The sequence below is a fragment of the Pongo abelii genome, chromosome 8 (genome assembly GCF_028885655.2).
Source record: "Pongo abelii isolate AG06213 chromosome 8, NHGRI_mPonAbe1-v2.0_pri, whole genome shotgun sequence".
Taxonomy (NCBI): Eukaryota; Metazoa; Chordata; class Mammalia; order Primates; family Hominidae; genus Pongo; species Pongo abelii.
In genome coordinates, this window is record NC_071993.2 from 10895276 (window position 1) to 10916114 (window position 20839).

General features: G+C 42.4%; 1 long non-coding RNA gene across 6 annotated transcripts in view; it reads right to left on the reverse strand.

The window, feature by feature from the left end:
- Positions 1-20839, reverse strand: part of LOC103891586 (uncharacterized) — a 134878-nt gene that overhangs the window by 107160 nt on the left and 6879 nt on the right. For 4 of the 6 annotated variants that reach the window (XR_010141478.1, XR_010141479.1, XR_008510273.2 and 1 more), the window contains exon 3: positions 19130-19220. This is a non-coding gene — a long non-coding RNA (uncharacterized LOC103891586). Of the gene's footprint in view, positions 1-12791; positions 12938-13586; positions 17170-17417; positions 17463-19129; positions 19221-20839 lie in introns of those variants that run through there. The other 2 variants (XR_010141480.1, XR_008510274.2) reach the window with 2 other exon arrangements.

Genomic DNA, 20839 nt, shown 5'->3' on the forward strand with positions numbered 1-20839 from the left:
ATCGGCTGAGGCCTGAGTCAAATTAGGTGCCTCCAGAATGTCATCCTGAGGGTATGTTTTCAAGAGCCTGATACCAATGGTCTCAGCCTAAGTCCCTCAGGAAATGGAGCCTTGAACTTAAAAAATAATAAAATAAATAAAATATATATGTTACTACTGTATTAGAGAGTCCATTAGAAGAGAAGCAGGGTGAGGGAAAGGGTGTGAGCAGAGAAAGACAGACTTTGCAGAGGGTGTTGGTAAACAGACCAATGCTTGGTATGCAGTGGGGTTCATTGCTCAATCTCAGGGGATTATCTCTCAAGGGGCCATATGAATCACTTCATCTTCAGACAACCTAACCGTGGGAAGTAAGCAGTAAAAATATATTTGCCGGCCAGGTACGGTGGCTCACGCCTGTAATCCCAGCACTTTGGGAGGCCAAGGCAGGTGGATCACGAGGTCAGGAGATCGAGACCATCCTGGCTAATACGGTGAAACCCCGTCTCTACTAAAAATACAAAAAATTAGGTGGGCGTGGTGGCAGGCGCCTGTAGTCCCAGCTGCTCGGGAGGCTGAGGCAGAAGAATGGCGTGAACCCGCGAGGCGGAGCTTGCCGTGAGCCGAGACCATGCCACTGCACTCCATCTTGGGCGACAGAGCGAGACTCCATCTCAAAAAAAAACAAAAAACAAAAAAACAACAACAACAACAAAAAAAAACTTGTCAGCCCTTGCATCCAATTGGTCAAACATTTGCCCCATGAGCTGGTAACTCACTTATACTTCTGAGTTGCATAGACGTGGGTCCTTGAATGTATCTAAATAGCATCTCAGACCTCAGCATCTCAGACCACAATAAAGCCCTGCATGGGATGAGTGGTAATGTGGCAGAGGCACAAGGCAAAGTGCAAAGTGTTCGCAGGTTACAGCCCCATGAGTCTGGTTGGAGCCCACGCAGAGTTGGTTTCTAAAGTAGCTACTGGGCAGAAACAAGTATCCCAAGGCCCTGGAAAGAGCTAAGGTCAAGAAGATCTGAAGAAGTTGACTGTGTGAAACAGGTTTTCCACCTCTGTCACTTTCCTTCTCCAGATCCCACTTTTTCTTTCTTTCTTTTTCCTTTTTTTTTTTTTTTTTTTAAGATGGAGTGTCACTCTGTTGCCCAATCTGGAGTGCAGTGACACGATCTCAGCTCACTGCAACTTCTGCCTGCTGGGTTCAAGCGATTCTCCTGCCTCAGACTCCCAAGTACCGGGGCATACAGGTGCCCACCACCACCCCTGGCTGATTTTTGTATTTTTTGTAGATACAGGTTTCACCATGTTGGCAAGGCTGGTGTCAAACTCCTTACCTCAAGTGATCCACCCACCTCGGCCTCCCAAAGTGCTAGGATTACAGGCGTGAGCCACTGCACCTGGCCCTCTTTCTTAATTTTTGTTGTTCTACTAGAGTGTGTGTCCCTGCTAGTAGCTATCATTTGCAGTGCTGGTAATGCATGCTCCTTCTGTCCTTCCTTCTACCTGCCAAATATATTACATACTAAAAACAAAATTATGAAATAAGCAAAGAGAGTTTTTGTCCTCTTCTCATTTCCTATTTTTCTTTCTTCTCTTCATCCTTTTGAGATTGTCTCCCCAAGATATCTTTCAGCTCAGTACAACAGATGTTTATTATATTCTTTTTATGAGCTTGGTATTGTGCTACAGAATAAGAATGCAGAGATTAAAGCTGTGGCCCTTTTCCTGATGAACTCAAAGTCTATCAGGAGAGAGAAAATGGAACTGGGCATTTCTCGCATCCAAGTTTTCCTATCTTAAAGAATGAGTAGAGATTGGTCCATCAATGAATGATGGGAAAGGCCTTCCAAGTAGAGAGAATCACCTGATCAAGGGACAGGGGCTAGTACAGTGAATGGAGAGAACTGCAGTCAGTTCTGGGTTACTTGCATAAAACGTGCTGCAGTGAGAGGTTAGTGGCTGGTAGATCACATGGGATTTTTCATATCATAATAAGAAATCAGCTCTGTAGGCCAGGCGTGGTGGCTCATGCCTGTAACCCCAGCACTTTGGGAGGCTGAGGCGGGCAGGTCACCTGAGGTCAGGAGTTCAAGACCAGCCTGGCCAACATGGTGAAACCCCATCTCTACTAAAAAATACAAAAATTAGCCAGGTGTAGTGGTGCATGCCTGTAGTCCCAGATACTCGGGGGACTGAGGCAGGAGAATCACTTGAACCCAGGAGGCGGAGGTTGCAGTGAGCTGAGATCACACCACTGCACTCCAGCCTGGGCGACAGAGCAAGACTCCAACTCCAAAATAATAATAATAATAATAATAATAATCTCTTTATTCAGTAGGTGATGCTAATTCACTTTAAAATCTTAAACAGAAAGGATAACTTAGAATTACCTCCTAAATACATGAGTCTGGCTAAAAAGTGGAGGATCAGTTTATAGCAGTAGGGAGACTAGACTTAATTGCTGTACCACTGGAGTTGTCCAACCAAAGGATGATGAAGGTCTGAACAAGTTACATGGTGATGGGGGTTAGAAAGAACTAGCTTAGAGATATTGTAAGTACATGGGGACATAAGTAGGATTTTGTAGTCAATTGGATATAGAGATTGATGTCAACAGGTGTTTACTAGAAAACTTGAAGGTTTCTGATGAGAGCTTCTTAGATGGATGTGGTGCGATTAGCTGGCATTGAGGATACAAGAAGAGGTATAGAGGCTTGGCAGAAAAGATTGCATAATTAGTTATGGATATGTTAATATTGACATCTCATGGAACATTCAAGTGGACCTGGGAGGCGGAGGTTGCAGTAAGCCACTGCTCTCCAGCCTGGGCGACAGAGCGAGACTCCATCTCAATCAATCAATCAATCAATCAAACAGCCAGCAAGCAGGAGGGGAGAAGGCCAACTGTAGGACTGACCTAGACTGAGGTCTGCTGGGGTGGAGCCACTGGGAGAATGAGGTTGCACGGTACTTGAAGCAGCTAGGGGAGAGGGTTCAGGCCAGCAGAAAATTAGAGCAAACTGAGGAATCATGAACCAGGAGTATGAGACTGAAGGGAAATTGTTAAATAGGAAGGAGGAAACAGAGAGAGCTAGAATCATAGACTGTGGCCAGAAAGTAAAATATGAGGTTCAGATTATTCTTAACTGCACAGAGCCCCCACTGCAATGCCACCCCACCCCCCACCTCCCCACCCCAGACCCCATTTAGTACCAGCCCTGATTCCTCTTTTCTTCTTCATCAAATTGTATTCATTCTATATCTCATGATTTTAAAATCCTGCTAAGTGAATTTGGCTAATCTGTTTAATTCATAAGATGTTGATGGCTGATGAATGCTTGATATGTTATCCATCCCAGAAAATAGACTCCTAATGATAATTACTTAAAACAGTACTTCTTATCTAGGGATGTGTCAGAGTCACCTGTGGTGCTGTTTAAATACTAAGCCCCTCTGGGCTTCACCTTATGAAATCCTAATTCAGAAGCCCTGGAATGAGCACTGGGCATTTGTATTTTTGCAAATTGTTCCATTAAAGAGACAGATCTTTGGGAAAGAGATGAGGGAATAGATGAGTGTTCTTCCAGTTGCTCAGATCAATAACTTCCATATGTAATTGACATTAGCAATTACTGCTTTTGCCTGTCCCTGAAGCTTTTCTATTCCCCATCTTTTGATTTTGCATCCATCCCTGACCCAACTTGCAATATCTCTAGGCAGCCAAGGTGACCTTTCCCTCTGTACCCAGTAGGAAACATGACTTAAGCCGAGTCAACTGGAGACTTTCTCTGAGATTGAGAAATAGACCTGGAAGCCATAGTTTACAGTGATATTGCCAGTGTGATGTAAAGCTCAGGTTACTGGTGCCATCTTCCCAGATGCTGGCAGAAGCCTGTCCTTAGAACAAAGCTAAGCAGAGGTAAGCAAGCATGGAATAAGTGCCTGGTTGAGTCCCTGTCCCTGATTCTGTTTTCTGAAGTTCTTCCTTCAATCCTGCTGATACGGTTTGGCTGTGTCCACACCCAAATCTTGAGCTGTACTCCCATAATTCCTATGTAATGTGGGAGGGACCTGGTGAGAGATAATTGAATCAATGGGGCAGTCTCCCCCATACTGTTCTCGTGGAGTGGATAAGTCTCATGAGATTTGAAGGTTTTATCAGGGGTTTCTGCTTTAGCATCTTCCTCATTCTGTCTTTGCCTGCTGCCATCCACGTAAGAAGGGACTTGCTCCTCCTTGCCTTCCACCATGATTGTGAGGCTTCCCCAGCCAAGTGGAAACTATAAGTCCAATTAAACCTCTTTCTTTTGTAAATTGCCCAGTCTTGGGTATGTCTTTATCAGCGGCGTGATAACGGACTAATACACCTGCACGCTGTCCCAGTATCCTTTCCAGCTATCAGAGGCAACAACATAGATTTCAGTCACTTACAACTGAAAAAGTTCTGATTAATATATAGACATCGGGCAAGTTTTTCCTAAGTACATCAACCTGCTATTCGTTTCTCTAGGTTCATTCATCTGAATGTATATGAAAACCTTAGACAATTCCATGCCTTAGACTATAGCAGAATGGAGTAGAACTTCATTACTGTGCCTATGGTACAGAAAGACCAGTTTGATTTAGAGGAAAAAAATGTAGATTGTAAAATGTACCTTACCAGAAGTATTATTATATTCAAGAAAAAAAAAACTGGAACTAGCCTAAGACTGTTCTGAGGACCTGTTTTTAATAAAGAGTTTGGAAGGTAGAGTCACATGGGAGGGAATTTGGACTTGCAGTCTAATCTTGGTGTTGCCATTGTTCAGCTATATGATCTTGGGGTGAATCTTTTGAGCTCTCTAAGCCTAGTTTCAACTGTAAAATGTAAATTTTATTACTCTAGATTTTTAAAACTCAGCTTTCAATTATTCAGTGTAAATGGGTACTTTTTCAAATGTTCAAAATTACATAAAGTTTGTTGATTTCAATTTAAATGCTGTGTCTTCTACCTTTTCATAATTTTTAATTTGCTAAGCAAACCTTCTCGATAAACACTGCTGCCTAGTTGCAAGGTGAATATTTGCAAATTAGGGTCCGAGTCAATGAGCTTGGGATGTGCCCAAGTGAACAGGTGGGCTTGGTGCTATCACAGAGGGAATGGTGAGAAAGCTCTATCAACAGCCAAAAGCTGTAGGTTCACCATTGCTTCTTATTCCTCCTTAAGGCAGAGCTATAGAGGAGAAGCTCAAGATTTCCCTTTAAATTGTCCCCATGAGATAATTAAATACAAATCCTTTATTTCCTAGGAAAGCTCCCATATGGGTAAAAGATGAGAAAGATCAAGGCAACATATGTGAAAATGTGTCAAATAAAAAGAAAACTCACTTATTTGAGCATCTTTAAAAATCAAGATAAAAAAGAGAATACCATGGGAGTCATAAAAATTTAGCTCTAGGCCAGAGAAATGTTGCTTTTAATTTTTATATAGTAGAAAAAAATTTAGTGCATGAGTAACATTTCATTAAAATATATACCTTTAAAGATGTATATTGTCACATTTGAATGGGGGGGGGGCAGCATAAGGTAATTTAAACTGCCTGACATGCTGATTTAGCATTTCTTCAGTGAACAGGATCTGCCACTTGGAATAAAAATATATAGGAAATCTCTTTAAACACAAATATGGTGTTGATTTCTAAGGAAGAATATGAAACAGGGGAGGGAAAAATAACCCCCCATCTTTTATATTGACCCACCTTTTAAGATTTTTCAAGGGGATTATTGTGTTATATGTGCCCGAGCATGACTGTCTAAACATCCCATCACTGTAGGCGTTGATACAGACACAAACAAAAAGCTATGAAAACTGAAAGTGAGAAATTCTCCTGTAACTTTTCAAACCCAAACACTTCAACTGAAATCCTTTTGCTTCATGTTGTGGTTAAGGCTCCAACATTATTTGCAGTGGTTTGATTTAATTATAACATTCAAAATTCCTATAGGCATTTATACATATATTGGCATGGTCCTTTGATTTAAAGCTTAGCTTGTTGTATGGGTAAAAATAAGCTACTGGAAAAAAATATAACACTGACTATTTGACAAGCATGCTGAGCTTTAACTAGGTACATCTGACTACATTTGTTCTTTGATTTGAGTGGTATTTCAACCCTGGCTGTATGTTAGAATTACCTGCGGGACTTTTCTAAAAATGCAAATCCTTTAGACCAGATAAACTGGAAACTCTGGGGGTACTTTTCAAAGCCCAGCCCTCTATGCTCCACAGTTCTGGGATTTTTTAATCTCTCAACCTTGACCTTTTCCCTGTCTCTGACTGTTCTCCCTTCCCTTCTTTCTTCACATGGCCCAGACCCACTGCTCCTTCCTTTTTATTTGCTAAGCAAACCTTTGCAATAAACACTGCTGCCTAGTTGCAATGTGAATATTTGCAAGTGAGGGTCTCAGTCAATGAGCGAGAGGTTCATCATTATCCTCCCATCATTATCTTCCCAATATTCACAGCAAAACAATTCCCCGCCACTTCCATACTTGATATTTTCTACTGTCATGGAGAGAAAAGGCCAAGATTGTTGCTGCTGGAGACTAGTCCCAAATCTGAATCAGGCCATTTATGCTGCCTGGTAACTTCCTTAAGAGATTTCTGTAAAGGATTTCTTTCTATCAGCAGAGAAATATTTATTGAGCATTCACTCATCAGTGTTCTAGGTACTGGAAATACAATTCCAAACACGAGAGATAGGGCCCCTGACTTCAAGGAGCCTTCACGGATGGAGGGAAGCACACGGCACACACAGACAAATCAGTGAATGTGCACATGTAGGGGTGGCCGTGCACTATGAAGAAGTTAAAACAAGGTGGTATGGGGGATACGGTTTGGATCTGTGTTCCCACCCAAACCTCATGTTCAGTTGTAATCCCCCATGTTGGAGGTGGGACCTGGTGGGAGGTGACTGGATCATGGAGGTGGATCCTTCATGAATGGTTTAGCACCATCCCTTTGGTGCCGTTCTCATGATAGAGTTCTTATGAGATCTGGTTGTTTAAAAGTGTGTGGCACCTTCCCTGCCCCCGCTCTTGCTCCTGCCATGTGAGATGTGCTGGCTTCCCCTTGCCTTCCGCGATGACTGTAAGTTTTCCATGGCCTCCCCAGAAGCCAAGCAGATGGCGCAGTGCTTCCCGCGCAGCCTGAGGAACCCTGAGCCAATTAAACCTCTCTTTATAAATGGCCCAGCCTCAGGTATTTCTTTATGGCGGTGTGAGAATGAACTAATACAAATAGGATGGTGTGGTAAGAAGGGACCAGCAGGTTTAGGGCACTGGTGGCATTTTCTCTAAGAATGCCCAGGGAAGGCCTCTCGGGTGAGGTGATATATATTTATTTTTTTATTTTTATTTTTATTTATTTATTTATTTTTTAATTCAGAGTCTCGCTGTGTTACCCAGGCTGGAGTGCAGTGGTGCAATCTTGGCTCACTGCAACCTCCACCTCCCAGGTTCAAGCAATTCTCCTGCCTCAGCCTCCCGAGTAGCTGGGATCACAGGTGTTCATCATCATGCCAGCTAATTTTTGTATTTTTAGTAGAGACAGGTTTCACCATGTTGGCTAGGCTGGTCTTGGCCTCCTGATCTCAGGTGATCCACCGGCCTCAGCCTCCCAAAGTACTGGGATTACAGGTGTGATCCGCTGTGCCTAGTGTGAGGTCATTTTTTAGTCAAGACCTGGAATGTGAGGAGAGGGTCTTGGAAATATCTGGGGAAAGGAACAGCCACTGCAAAGGCCCTGACAGAGGAACAACCTTGGCCTGTCTGAGGCACAGCAAGCAGGCACTGGGGCTCTGGGATGGTAGAGAGAGAAAGCAGGAGATGAAGGCCAGGTGTGGTGGCTCACACCTGTAATCCCAGCAGTTTGGGAGGCCAAGGCAGGCGATGACTGGAGATCAGGCATTTGAGACCAGCCTGGCCAACGTGGTAAAACCCAGTCTTTATTAAAAAACTACAAAAATTAGCCAGGCATGTGCATGCATGTAATTCCAGCTACTTGGAAGGCTGAGACAGGAGAATCACTTGAACCCAGCAGGCAGAGGCTGCAGTGAGCTGAGATGGTGCCACTGCATGACAGAGAGAGAGACTCTGTCTCAAAAAAAATTGTTTTTAAAAAGTAGGGGACAGAGACATAGAAACAGACCAGGAGGCAGAGCATCAGGGGCCTCCTAGGGCATGGTAAGAATTCCTAATTAGATTCTGAACATCAAATTGGAGATGGGAGACCAATGAGGAGTGTTTTTATGGTAATAAAAACAATCTTTAATAACCTTGTAAAGAGATCATTCTGGTTTCCATGTATGTCTGCTTTAACTGATGGTGACTGAAGGATGGAAATGTTCTTTTTCTAACATGATGCCCATTCATTATAACTTAAGCTAGTCCTAGTTTCTTACAAATCCCTTATCTCCTTGGATTTCTCCACTGCGCCCTCACTGTGTTGCCTTGTCACCTATAAGCTGGGCCTGCCCAATGTGTTTACAAAGCCTGTCTTCAGAAATATACCATGTGTGCTCGACAGAGGCATCATTAATAGAAACCTCCACTTCAAACCATCATATGAAGAACCAGCAATCAGCCCTCCAACGTAAATACCTCCCATTTCACGGTATTACAGAAAGAGTGCAGTTTACCAAGCACGCCTTCCTTACAGGAAGTTCAGTAGCTGTAAAAATTTTTGTTCCGTTTCAAACGTTTCACTGCTTATTAATTCCAAAGATTGGAATGCTGTGTTGTTGCGGCGTTTGGGGAGTTTAGCATACTCAGGAGAGAAGCTGTGCTTACGATGGAGTGAGTTGGAGCATACTTCTATAGAAACTTGCTGGAAAATGTAGAATGGTTGGAGAAATGGTGAAAAACTTCCATGAAGACGTAAACGGTACTCTGTCACCCACTTGTTCTCAGTGCGTTGGAAGCCTTGCTTTACCCTGGTCAGGGGTTTCCAACAGTGCTCCTTTCAAGCATGGAAAAATCCATTCATTTCCAGATTGTGTATAATATTTATTAAGGTGTAAGCAATGACAACACGGACGAAGGAATGCTGAGTAAGACAATAGGAACCCAGTGCATGCATCAGCCACAGGCCCTGGCTGTCCACTACATGGGTATTTGGATTCACTTCACTGTGGGCCACCCCAGCATTGATGTTTGCTCCATGTCCCCACTCCCAGCTGCATGCACAGAGCAGGACTAGCCCGGCAGCAACAGCTCCCATTGCCTCATGCCCTTGGCCTTCTAGCCCCAGCTTGTGGAAGCCCAGGGAGGAGTTTCAAGCAGGGGTACTAAATGATCTGAAGGCAGCTCCTTTAGGCCTTATTTTCCCCATTGGCTAGCGGCCACTTGGCTTCCTGCTGTCACTCTTGTGACAATGACCTACAAAAGTCAACATGTCCTCCAGAAGGCCACGCCCTCTGCATTCTCTTCACGTCTTGGGTCTGCCATGCGGCCAATCACTCACTCCCTTCTTTTATAAATATTCTCTTTTCTGGAGTTCCATGGTCTCCATCTCTCCAGGTTTTCATTCCCATGCCCTACCCGCTTGCTGACTGTGGCATCTCTTGTGTGCCCTCTCTTGTCCATGCACTCACCATGGTCGGTGTCTCTCAGCATTGTGTTCTTGGCGCTAACTTCTCCTGACTTTACACTCTGACAATACCAGGAAAATCTCTTCCACTCCACTGGCTTTAGATACACCTCTGCTCGATTGATCCTCACATTGTCACCTCCATCCAGATCTCTGTCCCATACTCTGGGCCTACGTTTACCCTTGGCCCTGGTGCCTCCTCATACGGATGTCCAGGTGCTATAAATTCAGCAAATACTTCCCAGACTGAATTCATAATCATCTTGTCAAGGCAGCTTCTCCTTTTCTGCTTTCTGTCTTGAATGATGCAATCACATGTAACAAGCTGTGCAAGCTGGCATCCTAGCTATCATAGCTCACCCCTCTCTCCTTCATCCTCAATATCCCATCAGCAACTCAGTCCAGCCTTCGAGACATCTTTCTGTTTACTCTTCTCTCCTCTCCTCCTGCCCCTACCTTGACTCAGATCCTTTCTCCTCTGCTGCCTGGGTCAAAGCTTTGGTCAACTTGTCTCCCCACCTCCAATCTTTCTTTGTTCCAGTCCATGTTTCCAGTGCAGCCAGGGTGATGTTTCTACAATGCAAATGATAATTTGCCCCTCTGCCGAAATCTGTATGTGGTCCTCTACACTAGCCCCCTTTGCCTTGAGGATGAACTGAAATCCCAAACCTGACTCCATAGCTCTTCATGATCTGGCCATTACCTACCTCTCTCCCTTATCACTCCCTGGCCCTTACCCTAAACCCAACCCTAATAAAGTCTCAGCAGCTTCTTACCCACCTTGCTCTCACATCTTGCACAGCTGTTCTGTCTGCCTCTACAGCAGTTCTTCAGCCACACCCCTTTTCTACTTCAGGTCTCATTCTAGAGTTACGTCCTGCAAGAATTCTTAAAAACAAACAAAAAAATCATGTATCCTGTTAAGTATAGACACTGGTGCAATTAGGTTCAGGAGATGGGGGCCCTGCACCCCATATTTTGGAAAGAGTCCAGTGTCGTGACAACAAAACTGTAATTGAATTTATAAGTCCAGAAAGGGAGCAAGGGGTGTTGGAAGTCCCACTTTCTTGGTCGTAGTGAAGGTGGGGAAGATTTGACAGGGATCTTACACAGATTCAATGACCCAAGAGAGGGACCTTTACAACCTGAAGGGGCCAGATTGGCAAGAGTATGAAGCATCTCAATGCCTTCCTGCATGGATGTCCAAGAAAACGCACGCATTGTACACAGAGTCATATATCCAGTGACTCTCCTGTCTACGAAACTTTGGCAAATTGATATGTTCCCAGAACTTAGGTCAAGCCAGGAAAAGAGAGAAAAATTATGACTTAACTGAGAAACAACTGAGCTTCCCGGGTGAAATGGGAGCTCAAAAAATAAATAAAGTCAAATTAAAGAAAACCAGAGATGCATTTCTCATAGTTGAGAGTTGTGAACTGAGATTTGTATTGCCCTGCTTATTACCCTGAAGAGTAATCACCTGTTTACCTGTTTGCCTCTAAGGAGACTCTCTAAGTGCCTCATAGTGATATACCTTCTGCTGGCTAATAGCATTGATTCTGGTTAATAATGATCGATAAATATATGTGAAAAATGAATAAATTTTTAAGACCAAAAATTTGCCATAATTAAGAACTCTGAGAATCTTGGTCTGCTGGTCACAGGCAACTAGGGAACAGTGGGTTGCAGTCCAGATGCATATATGGTGCAATGGGATTGCAGGAAAAAACAACTAAAATTTGTGCTGGAAGTCTAGGAAGGCATGGAGGATGTGACATTTGAACTTAGATGTGGAGGTAGGCAACAGATCTTGACACCCATTTGGATCCCACAATCAGGCCTACCTAATGAATTTATACACTATCTCCACTGAAGGCCAACAGAAAAAGAACAAAGATGGGGGCCTTAGGAGAAGGTATTTGCAAAGAACCTAACAGGTAATGGGCATTTGACCAAGTCTGAGTTCGTCTTTCCCCATTCACCCTTTCCCGCCTCCTTATACTATATCATCCCTCCATGACTTACATTTGCAGAATGGATTACAGCTCACAGACTGTGTTCATTTGACCCTCTTATGTAACAGCATATCTCCAAGGTTTAAAGAATAGTTTCAAAACTCAGGAGCCGGAAACTTCAAGCTAGCTTTGCCCTACTTTCCCTAACACAGGCTTGTTCTGCACCGTCACTTAATTCAACATATGGTTGGAGTAAAGACTAAATATGAGGACCCTGCACTTCGCACGTGTAAAAACCTTACTCAAGCCAGGGCCCAATCAGACGAGCAGCAGATGTCTTTACTCTTGGGCCCCGTTCATTGCACCTTGACAAACCTTCCTGATTCTCCACCCTTCCTTCTCCTTCCTCTTTTTTTTTCCCCTTCCTTTTCTCCTTTCTTCTGGCTCTGTCTCCCTGACCTCATGTGGCTGTGGAAAACCTTCTAGCTATTGAGCATTAGCCCTAGCTCTGATGATCATGAACATCCAGCAAAGGGTTTTTCTGCCTCGATCTACATCATATTCATCTGAGGAGATATTTTTTTAAGGAGATGCTCATGGCCTCATCTCAAGAGATCTGAAATCAAATATTCTGGGATGCAGCCCAGGCATTGGTATTTTTAAAATGCTTCCCCAAGAAATGCTAAAGTGCAGTCAGTATTGAGAATCACAGATCTAAATTTTCCCTCCATATCTTAATTTCTTTTTCTATAAAATGAACTCATTGGCCTGAAAGCTATTTTAAAAAAAAAACGAAAAAACTTTAAACTTTCTAGGTATGAAATATCTCCCAGAGACCTAAAGGCACATCAGATCAGTGGATGGATCACTGCAGAAAGGTTTGGGTGGGACTAGGAGTTCAAGGTGATGGGGGTTAGGGATGTATTGCAGGTAACATGGAAAGGGAGAAATGGACTAGTGGGTTCTAATAACTTTTTTGTTCACTTTAAGTTCTGATATTTCTGACAGTAGAGGGTTTTGTGTTTTTGTGTTATTTTGTTTTTCCTAAGAGGAATAGTCCACACTTTCTTTGAAAAAAGTACATTTTCAATCATATACTTGGACATCTGATGTGATTCAAATTCTCTGGTTGTTTTGTATTGTTTTAATATGGAGTCAGAGCCAACTAGCCATTTTATAGAGCTTCCCAGTCTCCCCTAATTCTGTGCATATGACTATTTGGCAAGAATAAGAATTAATGATTCCTGGAGGCACTTACCCTAGGCATTTTAAAGAAGAAGATAGGTGCTCAGTGCTTCTTGGTATTGCCAGATTAGCAGTACCTCCTGGTAAATTCAAGAGACCTCTTTCCATCCTAATCTGTGACAGTGATAACAGAGGGAAACACTTCTTTGTTTGTTTGTTTGGTTGGTTGGTTTGTTTTGAGATGGAGTCTCGCTCTGTCACCGGGCTGGAGTGCAGTGGCACTATCTCAGCTCACTGCAACCTCCGCCTCCTGGGTTCAAGCGATTCTCCTGCCTCAGCCTCCCAAGTAGCTGGGATTACAGGCGCCTGCTACCGTGCCCAGCTAATTTTTGTATTTTTACTAGAGACGGGGTTTCACCATGTTGGCCAGGCTGGTCTCCATCTCTTGACCTTGTTGCGATCTACCTGCTTTGGCTTCCCAAAGTGCTGGGATTACAGGCGTGAGCCACTGCGCCCGGCAAACAGGGAAACACTTCTAAAGCCAAGGGGCTTATATAATCTCAGCCTCTGGTATTTGCAGGGGTTTATATTTGACATCATTTTCTAGAATTCTACTCATCAGCACAACTCTAATTAACATGCCAATGAGTGTTAAGTTGGGGTTACTACAGACTGAGCAACTACTTCACTTGGGGCTCAGCAGGTTTCAAAAAGCAGCATGCCTCATTGATAAAACATTCTACTCTTTTTGAGTCATCACAGAAATGCTCAGGAAGCGAATAATTCCACAAAGAAAGCAAGTTGTGAAAATGAACCCACTTACCAAAAAAAAGGTAGTCTTCAGTGTCTGTATTAATCAGTGATCTCCAATGAAAGAGAACCAATAGTACATACAGTCATGCACCACATAATGGCATTTTGGTCAACAACAGACCACATATATGAGTGGCCCCAGCAGATTATAATGCCATATTTTTACCTTTTCTATGTTTAAATACATTTAGATACACAAATACTTAGCATTGTGTTACAATTCTCTATAGTATTTGGCACAGTAATATGCTATACAGGTTGGTAGGTGTGTTAGTCTGCTCTCATGCTGAAAATAAAGACATACCCAAGACTGGGTAATTTATAAAGGAAAGGAGGTTTAATGGACTCACAGTTCCACATGGCTAGGGAGGCCTCACAATCACGGCAGAAGGTGAAGGAGGAGCAAAGTCACGTCTTACAGGGAGGCAGGCTGGAGTGTGTGTGCAGGGGAACTGCCCTTTATAAAACCATCAGATCTCATGAGACTTATTCACTGTCATGAGAACAGCACAAGAAAAATCTGCCTCCATGATTCAGTTACCTCCCACTAGGCCCCTCCCATGACACATGGGGATTATGGGAACTACAGTTCAAGATGAGATTTGGGTGGGGACACAACCAAACCATATCAGTAGCCTAGGTGTGTATTAGGCTCTACCTTCTAGGTTTGTATAAGTACACTCCATGCTGGTCCCACAATGATGAAATCACATACAGACACACTTCTCAGAACGTATCCCCATCATTAAGTGGCACATGCCTGTATACAGTCACCTCCCTGTATCCATACTACAACTGTGAATTCAACCAACCATGAATCAAAAACATTCTAAAATGATTAAAATAAAAAGTAATAATACAGCAATAAAAATAATACAAATTTAAAAAGCAATACAGTATAACAACTATTTACATAGCATTTACATTGTATTCAGTATTTTAAGTAATTGAGAGATGATTTAAAGTATAAGGGAGGATTACTTAATTTATATGAAAATATTATGCCATTTTACAGAAGGAATTTCAGCATCCTCCAATTCTGATATTCACGGGGGTCCTGGAACTAATCCCCTGTGGATCCCAAGGGACAACTGTATATAGGAAGAGATTTATTATGAGAAATTGGTTCATGCAATTATAAAGACAGAAAAGTCCCATGATCTGCCAGCAGTGAACTGGCAACCCAGGAAAGCTAGTGGTTTTGAGGAAAGCTAAATTCAGTTCGAGAACAGAGAACCTGGGAGAGCTGTTGGTATAAATTGCAGTGTGTGGCAGGAGAAGAGGAGATGAGATGTACCAGCTCAATCAGTGAGGCAGAAAGACAGGGGGCAAATTCCTCCTTCCTCTGCCTTTTTGTTCTAGTCGGGCCTTCAGTGGACTGGATGATGCCCATCTACATTGGGGAGGGCCATCTGCTTTCAAGTTCACTGATTCAAATGCTAAGCTCATCTGAAAACACCCTCACAAATGTACCCAAAACAATGTTTAATCTGGGCACCTCATAGCCCAGTCTAGTTAACACAAAATTAGCCATCACAGTGTCCTTCCCCCCTTGCCAATAAACAATCTTTATAGGAAGCCCACCAAGTGGTAGCATAGTGTTTTCCTTTCTTCCTCAGCATCTCATTCTGAATGCACCACTTTCTGAAGGAGGATTTATTCACCTTCCTTTGCCTACTTGTGACCAGACCTTTCAGGTTCTTTGTGATGTCAGCTAGGTTAGTCTGAGGTTTCTCAGCCATAGTGCCCCCTGGTCTGTGATGAGTCAGACTGGACTGCTCATTTATTTGGGGAGAGCAGTAAACATGAATGGGATTGTATGACTAAAGTTCAGCCGTGGACCCTCCCTTATGAATGTGACCTCAAAGTGTTTAATTAAACGTACTGACTATAAATGTATTTAGTAGATTTGAAGGGTTACTATGAAGATCATGAATATGTTTTATAGTCTGTAAAATCCTATATAGGTTTAAGGTAGGATGTATCTCTTTTTTCAGAAACATTAAGAAATTTCCTCTCGTGAAGGGTTTTCACTCTTTCTGGTTAGTCCTGACTTCTTTCGGGTGGCAGAAAAGATTTGTTATGGGCTGAAATGAGTCCCCCAAGATGATATTGAAGTCCTAATTCACAGTATCTGTGAATGTGACCTTATTTGAAATAGAGTCTTTGCAGATGCACAAGTTGAGGTCATTAGGGTGAGCCCTAATCCAGTATGACTGTGTCCTTAGCAAAAGGGAGAATTTGAACACAGAGGCAGGTACAGGCACAGGAAGATACAGAGGGAAAGTACAGAGGGAGAACCCACAGAGGAGATGGCCATCTACAAACCAAGGGATGCCTGAGGCTACCAGAAGCTCAGAGAGTGGCAGAACAGATTCTCTCTCACAGCCTCAGAAGGAACCAACCCTGCCAGTACTGACACCATGATCTTAGACTTCCAGCCTCCAGAACTATGAGACAATAAAATTCTGTTTTCAAGGCACTCAGTTTGTGGGACTTTGTGACAGTGACCCCAGGAAATGAATGCAGTATTATTTCCAGAAGACCTGAATGCTCTGCAATTGAAGTTCTAAGCAACAATCTTCAGTCTCGAAGCAGGAGTGCTCTCAAACAAAATAAGAACTGCACGTCATGGGGCCGGGCACAGTGGCTCATGCCTGTAATCCCAGCACTTTGGGAGGCCAAGGCTGGCGGATCACGGCATCAAGAGATTGAGACCATCCTGGCAACATGGTGAAACCTTGTCTTTACTAAAAATACAAAAAAAAAAGTAGCTGGGCGTGGTGGTACACACCCGTAGTCCCAGCTACTTGGGAGGCTGAGGCAGGAGATTTGCTTAAACCTGGGAGGCAGAGCTTGCAGTGAGCCAACATCGTGCCACTGCACTCCAGCCTGGTGACAGAGCAAGACTCCATCCAAAAAAAAAAATAAAGAACTGAAGGTCACGACCTTTAACTTGCTGACTTTGAGTCAACTGGGGTTTTATTTCTGAGGTTTAGATGGCTCCAGATATTCAACTAAATACATTTCAACCCATGTCACTGAAATGGGAGAGTTCCCTGAACCCCCTTGCAGGATGAGCAACAGGGATGTGCCTTATTTGTTCTGGTGCTGTGTGTGCTTAAACTCCTTACAGATTGGGGAGCACACAGATGGGCAGGTGTAGGAGCTGGGATGAGCACCTCTGGGTTTCAGCCCCATGGCAGCATCTAGGGGTGGGTGTCTGTGACTCCCAAAGCCCCAGTCAGTGTGTTACAGTGCTAGCCTTGTTGCCATGAAGAGCTTAAGTGTTAACCAGCTCAGTGCCCTCTTGATACCCAAGTCCTTGTCCAGCATCCAGGAAGAATCAGGTCACGCACAGACTTGAAAGATGAATGTAAGGTTTTATTGAGCAGAGGAGCTGGCTCTTGGTGAGATGGATGGGGAGCTGGAAGGGAGATGGAGTGGGAAAATGATCTTTCCCTGCAGTGTGGGTGTCTAGCAGCTAATCTCCTCTCTGACCATCCCCAGCCAAAGTCTTGTCAATGTTCAGACACTCCTCATCTATTTGCCACTCCATTCTGCTGTTCTTCTGCTCTTCTCTTCATCTCTCCCTGTGGAGCCAGCGGTGTGGGGTTTATATGGGTACAGGATAGGGAGGTGTGATGCACCAAAAGGCAACTTTTGGGCACAAAAACAGGAATACCTGTTCCCATTTAGGGCCACAGGATTTCTGTTTTGAGGGTGGGGCCTTTGCTGGGTAACTGCCCTCTTCTACCTAGTATTTCCCTGTCTCCTGTCCATATCATCACCTGTACAGGAGGCTGATAGAGTTTGCAAGCTGCCTTCCACATGGCCTCACCTCTACAACCAGACTTCACATAAGTAGGCTTGGATCCATGAATATCTACAACCAAAGTGTTCAGTTACAATAGAAAACACTACAGTTGACAGTGCTTATAGTTTTACCTTTTTCAAGTCAAATTCCATTAAATTTGCAATATGAAAGATTACTGTCAAATATAAGATGAATATGCATAAAATTCCATATGCATTTCACTCAAGTTTGAGTTACAGCCAATCCTCATCTTGATTCTTCATGGTAATCAATCAGGAATCCATGTAATGCAATGGCACCCAACCCACCCTTTACATCAGCATCACCTGGAAGTTTTAAATAATACTGACACCTGGGTGCCAGCCTGTGAGATTCTATCTCAACATCATCTGGAGTGTGCCATGGACATTGGGATTTTAAAAGTTCCCAGCCCAGACAGAATTATGATATGATCTAGCAATCACACTACTGGCTATATATCCAAAGGAAATAAAATCAATATGTTGAAGAGATATCTGCTCTCCCATGTTCATTTCAGCTCAATTCACAATAGCCAAGATATGGAGTCAACCTCAGTGTCAAACAACAGATAAATGGATTTTTTAAATGTTATATACACACAGGAAATACTATTTAACCTTAAAAAAAGAAGGAGATCCTGTTATTTGTGACAACATGGATAAACCTGGAGGACATTATATTAAGTGAAGTAAGCCAGGCACAGAAAAACAAACACTGCATGGTCTCCCTTCTATGTGGAACCCACAAAAAAAATCTCTTAGAAACAGAGAGTAGAAGGGTGGTTACTGGAGCATGGGAGGGGTGGGGGAAGAAATTGGAGAGAAGTTGGTCAAAGGACACAAAACTTCAGTTAGGAGAAAGAAGTTCAAGAGGTCCATTGCACAACATGGTGACTATAGTAAATGTATTCAATGTATATTACACTTGAAAATTGCTGAGAGTGTAGAATTTAAGTGTTCTCACCACAAAAGAATGCAAAGTATGTGAGGTAATAGATATGCTAATGGACTTGATTTAGCCATTCCACAATGCATACATATATCAAAATGTCAGGTTGTATATCATAAATATATATCATTTTTATTTGTCAATTAGAAAAAAACTAATTTAAAAAGAAATGTTTTCTGCAAGTGGAACCTCCAAAATTGGAAAAATAAATAAATAAAACAAAAGGTCTAGGCCAAGGTGGAAAACCTCTGGTAAAGCACTGGCTCCGGGGTCAGCCACACAGGAGCTGGAATTGCTCACAATTGTGCCACTGTCTACCGGCAGGGCTATTTTGGCTATGTTTTCGTTTCCTCAGTGACACAGGGACAATACATGCCTCATCGTGCTTCTGTGAGCATTACATGAGATAATGCCCATGTTAAGGGTTATCAGGAAGAGAAATCTCCTTTGGACTCGCTATACCTATAGATTTCTGGTCTTGGGTATTTACAAGAGGGAATAAAAAATGACCCTGGACTACCACATCAGGAAGGCACCCAATAAGCCAATCATAATACAGATCAGGATGATGAGAAGTCTTGCGTCACACCTTGTGATCCATTTGAAAAAAAAAAAAATCCTAGAAAGGGTTAATTCTTTTAAAAGGAAGTTATAAACCACAAACCCTTGAAATAGTTCTCTATTTCTCAATCTGCTATTGCAAGTTTGCTACATTCTGTGATTCAACTCAAAGAATGGAAATCAAGTGAGAAAATAAACAGCCTCACCTTATTTGCAGGAGGTCACAGGGAAGTAGAGAGAGGGGTGAAGAAATACATTTCCATCCTGAGGTGGTCTGCCATCTCACTTGAAGAGGTGCTATAGGAATAAGAAGTGTTCTAGAATTAAGCAAAGTGAAAATCTGAAAGACAGTGAATTTAACCATTCTCTACCTCCTGCCTCTACAGGAAATATTTACCATCTACTCCTTTTGATCTTTATTTGCCTATAAGGATTATGTTATTAAAACACACACACGTAGACACACACACACACACACAGGAGTGCAGGGAAGGAAAAGCTACAGGGCAGCTGGTCATATCCCTGTTTTCATAGTGAACTCATCTCAGAAAATTATTTTCAGTTTTCAAGTGAATGATTTGAGATACCCACTTCATGGACAATCTCAGACAAAAATTATGTGGCGTGTGTTAGAACTTTAATATGTGTTAAATATTCAGTTATAAAAAGTTCCTCCCTTGCATTTGTAATTATAAAGTGACATATTAATTGAAACATTGTCAACCAGAAATCAGAATTCTCACTTTTTAATGCTTCAATGGGAAGAAAGCCCTTAAGGTTTGATATCACATACACACACACACACACACACACACACACACACACACAGAAATTCTTATTTAAAGGTTATATCAAGCCTTTTTTTGAAAATGAATTATAATGGTTTCTGGTCCAGTAATGCTGGCCTAATAGCTAGGATACAGTTGTTTTTATGCTATCGACAATTTTCATTTTTGCTTTTCATTTAATACTTTTAAAAACAGAACATACTTAGAGTAAAACAGAGAAATTAGAAAAAAACAACAGCTGGTTAAAAGTGAACTCAAGCTTTTTCTCTCCAGTTTCCCAATTTTCGTAAAATGCAAGCTTTATAAACAGGAGAGAAATGGTCAAACAAGCTTGTTTCTCAGGAAGCCTTAGCTTTTATACAGAAGACACCTGAAGGCAGAGATATATAAAGATTATTGTTAATGTACAGCAGTGATTCTGTAATTAAATCATTTTGAGCTTTGTGAAAAGCATTCTTTGTCCCTACGTACCTACGTAAAGTCAGGGCTCTGTAGTTTTTCCCAGTTATTTTATCATTACCCTCAATCAGCTGACCTTGTTACATTCTTTTTTCCTAGATCAAATACTGCACTGGTTGGCTACATTCTATATTCCCCTTTCTTTTTTTAATCCCCATTTATAAGGTGACTATCCAGAGAAGCATGTGTCCCAGAGATGGCATGGCAGTGCTAGCTTAAACCTTAAAGCCTTCTTTTCTGCTTCCAAAGCCGTGCTGTTCAATCATTATGGGATGTCCTAATATTTTCTATAATAAAAGACACTTTGGCCAGTGAACTGTCAAAATCGTATCACCAATAGACTCTACCACTAGATTAGAAAATTGCTTAACATCACCTAGAAATACTTGAGGACAGTAGATATGATTTGCTGAAAATGAGGCCAAAAAAGATTAGTGCAAGCCATAATTATGGGAGAAAAATTAGACAAATTTTTGAAGCCCTGCTTTTCAAAGAAGCTTCAGACAAGTAGGAAATGTTTGTACAAGTAACAACAGTCTATAAGAATGTAGCTGTGTGGATATATTTCAAAATAGGAGGTCAGAGGCAAACTTCAAAATAGGACCTTTTTTTTCTAAAACTACTTTGTACCTCCTAAAAGAGTGACTAAATAGAATAATATGAGAATGG